The sequence below is a fragment of the Coregonus clupeaformis genome, chromosome 33 (assembly GCF_020615455.1).
Source record: "Coregonus clupeaformis isolate EN_2021a chromosome 33, ASM2061545v1, whole genome shotgun sequence".
NCBI classification, from domain to species: domain Eukaryota; kingdom Metazoa; phylum Chordata; class Actinopteri; order Salmoniformes; family Salmonidae; genus Coregonus; species Coregonus clupeaformis.
Genome location: NC_059224.1, coordinates 27,854,923 through 27,860,976, shown reverse-complemented (window position 1 = coordinate 27,860,976; position 6,054 = coordinate 27,854,923).

Genomic DNA, 6,054 nt, shown 5'->3' with positions numbered 1-6,054 from the left:
AATAATTAATTAGAAGCAAACAGTAAAAATACCTTAGAGTCGATGTCCAGAAATCGAATTAGCATAATACAAAAATCCCCATCAAGATCCGTCTGTTTAAGATAGCGATATCTTTTTTGCATGGGCTGCGTCTCAATCCACCATATCAAGAAAACGTCTGTAGCGTCCAAATGGTTAGGGCTACAAACTAACATGACCTCTCGTAAGATTCACACAGACCCCACACAAGCGTCATGGGATTTGTCTGAAGTCGGTACCACCAATGTGCCAACTTCTGTCTGTAGCGTCCTAACTGTTTGGGCTACATACTAATATGACCCCTCTATGGAAAGTTGAGACTTTCACAAACATGATAGTGTTCTCCGTCTCTGACAAATGTCAGTATGGGCCGAAAGGTTCATGGAAGTGAATGGGGCATTTCCATGTCAAAGATATACGGACAATTCAACGATTTAAATATTAAGTTTTTTTTTCTGAGCTTTCTTATATCTCTCAGATAGACACTTAACATACTTCCTTTTGATTTATTTTTGGACTATCTATTTTTCCATGTATGAATCTGTTATTCAATGCATTTCTATGACCTAATAGCAGTAAGGCCAAATTCAATGTTTAATCAAAGCTTTTGTAAAAAAAATTTAAATGCATACCTACAGGGGTCCTAAAATTCAAAATAAAATAGCTAAATGATCCTTGGTATGAACATCTTAAAACAATTCCATATGTTAGGCCCAGCAACGGGCGCTTAAACCTTACTACAATGAATATCAAACCCCACTCACATGCGCCACTGCAGACGGCAGGGGTTTCTTGGGGTCGTTGCAGCCCCTATCAAGTGCTTCCACAGCCTTTATCAGTTTGAGGCACTTTATTACCTGTGCATCTGGAAACAGAAGTAACTGTACTTTCCTGTCAACCTGCTGCACAATTCAGGTTGACTAATTCTTACTCATCTGTTAATTAAGCACAATGAAACAATTAAATAAAGGGGTGATTGGCAGGTAAATTGATCAAGTAAATGGTTTCACCCTGGCAGAGATTTCAGTATTCTGCCACATTCACCTGGAATTGCCAAAGGTGTGCCAGAAGGTTAGAGGATGATTTAGATATTAGTTGTTGAGGTTGTCAGCAGAACCACAGCCATGATAGGAGAGTATTGCAAGTATGTATGAGTATTTCTGCACAACAATACAGACGTTCCGCTGTGGCAGTGGCAGTTCTGAATGGCCATTATATCTCTGTTGCGATAACATTTTGCAGTAGCCTATTCTTTATGTGCTTGATCATGATCAAAGTGAATAAAAGAGAAATACCCAAAATGTCTCCCAGCCAAAGTTTGACTTTCAGTGATCCCAATAAGCTCTTTGTGTGAATTATTAGTTTCCGCAGACTTCCAGAAGAGAGATGGTCAATAGTGACTGTTGGAGAACTGGGGTCACAGAATTAGCTGAGGACAACTGGAGCAGAGACGAAGCTCAGGCTAGCTGTTAGCAGCTATGGATTTAGCCCATCCTAGACCGCCGATAGAGGCTGGGTTCTGTGAGACCTTACAGAGACAATGGAACAGCTTTGGACTTAATATGGGGAGTAATCGCTGGACTATGTGTGTACAAATGGGCTTACATTACTTTAGAAATGTCTGACTATATTTAACTATGCTGGGTGTTCTCCTTCCTCTAGTTTGGTCTCAGCATGAAATTCTGAAAACAGTAATTTCTCAGAATGTAAGCTAATTAAGTTCAATTCTATTTCATGATGTGATTAAGAGAAAGTAGTAATTTCATTGTGATGAATCATAGTCTTTGTTTATGGGCTGACCTGATGACACACACCTCCACTGTCTGTCTCAAATCCTAAGACCCATAGCAGATTGTTATTACAGCAAGAGAAAGATGCAGTCAAGGATGTACCTTGTCAATGTATTGACCTGTGTTGCTCCCAACAATACACCTGTGGATGTAATGAATCCATCCAACTGTTTGGACCGAGGCCAGTTAGAATACTCCAGCTATTATCTGATAACACACACTTTAATTAGGCTACATATTACGTTATTATTATGTAGTCATTCAGATGTGGTTTATTTACATTTGTTGGTACATGCTGCTTCCTACAATTATGTAGACATGGTTTTGGAATAAAATATATATGCTTTTATTATGGCATTGTCAATGAGATTTTATGTTGGGACTATTATTCTGAAAATATCCTTCCCAGACTCACCTGCGTGTGAGGAGGATTCACAGGAGATATGTGTGACAGATAAGTGAAGTGATGGAGATGTAACCTGTTCGTGCTGCTGCTACTTGGAAGGATTAAACTATAGAAAATAACTTGATTGTAACCCGACTCTTTATCATGGAACCCACGGGTCCTTCGGAGGTGATAGATAATAATTAGGGTTACAATTACATGTTTCTAGACACAGCTCTAATCATCCATCAGCTGGAAGTTGAAAAGGTCCTGTGAAACATTTTCATGCACCAATACTCCGGCTCTCACGTATCAGAGTTGTCATGGAAACATATGACGATCAGGGGGGAGCTGTAGTATTTCTGCCACACACACACAACACAGCCAGACGCACAGGCACACTCTCTCTCTCTCTCTGGTCTCTGTGTGTCTGCTCCACTCAAGAGTCACTTTCAATACAGGAGGGAATCCTCAGACACCCTTAGTTATTTTGTGGCATGTACTCTACACACATGCAGCCTTGTACATGTTCAAGGACTGATCATTGCTTTCAACATGTTGTTGTAGTACTATGCTGCTGTCTCTTCATATTTAGTAGCCTACAATCCTTTTGAGTGCCAGTCTTTAGCGTTTCTCAAGGCAGCCCTCGAGGTACTCATAGATTAATCATGATAACTAGGCATTAATAAAACAAATCAGCCAAGGACAAATCGTAAGCTGAGATGCATCCTAACCTTTGGGACAGAGAGAGCGAGAGCGAGAGATGTCGTTATTAGAGGAATAAGCACACATAGCGGTATCAGTCACTGTCAGATAATTGGGGCTCTGTCTGAAGGGCTATCAGTAGCCAAACCCTATTTCCAATTTCAAACCCAGTGTGGTGTAATGATCCATCAGTGGGACATTCATCTTAGCTGGAGTGTGTTAGTGGAGCATGGCTTCCCCAGCTACAGACAAACACCCTGAAAGCAAAGAAATAACAACTCAAGTGTCTACACTAAATATAGCAGGCTACAGCATTCAAATCAATAAAACAGGCAACTAGCGGGTCTTAATAAAACAAAGTCCGTGGATGTATTTATGTCTTCCCTAATGTGTCCCGACTAGGCTTGTGGGTTATAAAGGGATCTGAAAAAAATTAGAAAGAGGAAGCAGCCCGCACACTGCTCTTGGTAGTATCACTGCTCTTTAATAAGATTTACGTATCGGCCTCAAGGCCAGCAGCTCTGATGAAGGCCTTGAGGCAGATTCGTAAAGCTTATTAAAGAGCAGTGATACTATCGAGAGCAGTGTGCGGGCTTCTTCTTTTTTCTCATCTTATTCAACTGTTACCATGCACCTGCAAAAAAGATAGCTCAGATGTGCGAGTGCCTTTTGAACTTATAAAGGGATCTGAAATTATGATTTAGCCTTGGCTTCAGGATCTTATTCTGAATCAATGTGCTGTGAATAATTAATGTAGATTTACTGACACTGGGATTGGGCTTTGCTCTTTTAAATCGATTGATCGGTTACTATTCATAGTCCCAACATGCTGTGATATTTGTCAAACAAACCCCAATGGGTATTTACTGCAGTTTACTGTCAATACTGAATCAAGTCACAATGTGGGACTGCCACAGGTTCTAAAAAAATGAATGCTGTGTACTGTAGTAGACCAAGGTATGTTAATGCTGTTGAGTGATTGATCTTATGAGGATGAAACTATAGACGTGAACATATAAGATCAGCAGTTCAGTTTATAACCAGTTTTCCTTTTAATGTTCCATCTTCATTTTAAATAGGTATACAGGTCATTTGTTTATATCATTTTTCTGGATCAATAAAAACAGTTTTACACATTATTTACAATCATACACAGATGAACAATGTGGTTGCCGTGGTTATTTCAGCACTACACAGGAAACATATTATTAAAAATGTGAAAACCCCGACCAGCCCTTACCCCAGCTCATAGTGGCTTTGGCACCGTTTAAAACTAGAAAGTCTGTCTGTCTGTGTGTGTTATTTCCCCCTGCAGCAGACTGAAAATGAAAATAAAAATAAACATTCACATATGAAGTACAAGCCTCCTACAAGGTCACATCTTCATTATGTTTTTTATTTCACAGCTCTATTTACAGTTAGCTGCTCAGTCAGAATACGGGGAGCCACCAGTGCTTTCTGGCATCCCCTTCTTGATCAATCAGCTGGGAGACCAGAGAGCAGTTATTGGGAAGGAAAGAGTAATGAAAATATGCTTTTGTTGTTCTGCCTATACATCATAACTGTACAAACTATGTTAATATCTCATATAAGACTTTCTGTTCAGTGGCACAATGGTATTGCATTAAAAAATCAAACAAATGTGAATCTAGCACTCATGCACTGCAGTCATTGATATTCCAGAAGGTTGGTTCTAGAATGGGTAGGAGAATATTGTCAGCTTGGCTTCCCAAGCTGTGTCAGCAGAGCATGTGCAGACCAGCTGGTATTCTCATGTAAACGTCTGTAGTTTCCGAACGGTTTGACCTACAAACTATTATCACCACTCTATGGAAAGGGGAGACTCTCCCCTTTGTTCTACGTCCCCCACAAGTGTCAGGAGACTCGTCTGAAGGTAACCGGTACCGGTTAAAAAAAACGAATGGAAGTATGAAGGTAGTTTTGTGCCTACCCCAAAAAGGGGTTAAATATGTGTAAAAAAAAAAATATATATATATATATATATATATACACACTACCAGTCAAAAGTTTGGACACACCTACTCATTCAAGGGTTTTTCTTTATTTTTACATTGTAGAATAATAGTGAAGACATCAAAACTACGAAATAACACATATGGAATCAACTTTTGACTGGTACTGTATATTTACAGAAAAATATATGGGGGATTGGATGAGATGTAGAAAATTACATAGATTATAGCTTCCATCAAACTCCAATATTAAAGCTGATCTACCCCCTAAAAAATTAATTAAAAATATAAACAAGTGACAATAATAGCTTTCACCTGGATGTCATGGCAAGAGCAGGTGTTCTTAAAGCTGCAATATGTAACTTTTTGGGAGACCCGACAAAATTAACATAGAAATGTGAGTTATAGATCTGTCATTCTCATTGAAAGCAAGTCTAAGGAGCAGTACAAAACATTAGGAACACCTGCTCTTTCCATGACAGGCTGACCAGGTAAAAGCTATGATCCCTTATTTATGTCATCAGTTAAATCCACTTCAATCAGTGTAGATGAAGGGGAGGAGACAGGTTAAATAAGGATTTTAAGCCTTGGGACATGGATTGTGTATGTGTGCCATTCAGAGGGTGAATGGGCAAGACAAAATATTTAAGTGCCTTTGAATGGGGTATGCCAGGCGCACCGGTTTGAGTGCGTCAAGAAGTACAACACTGCTGGGTTTTTCACGCTCAACATTTTCCCGTGTGTATCAAGAATGGTCCACCACCCAACTTGACACTGTGGAAAGCATTGGAGTCAACATGGGCCAGCATCCCTGTGGAACACTCCATGCCCCAACAAATTGAGGCTGTTCTGAGGGGAAAAGGGGGGCGCAAGTCAATATTAGGAAGGTGTTCCTAATGTCAGAGTCCAGAATGTATGTGTGTATATATATATATATATATATTCTGGACTCTGACATTGCTCGTTCTGATATTTAATTAATTGTTTTACTTTTTGGATTATGCGCATATTTTTTGTATTGCTAGGTATTATTACTGCACTGCTGGAGCAAAAAAGACAAGCATTTTGCTGCACCTGCGATAACATCAGCAAGTCTGCGTACGCGACAGAGATAACCAGAGTATAGCTATGGAGATGACAGTAGGTAACAGGGACCTTCCCTACTTTCGCAGTATCTTATCCA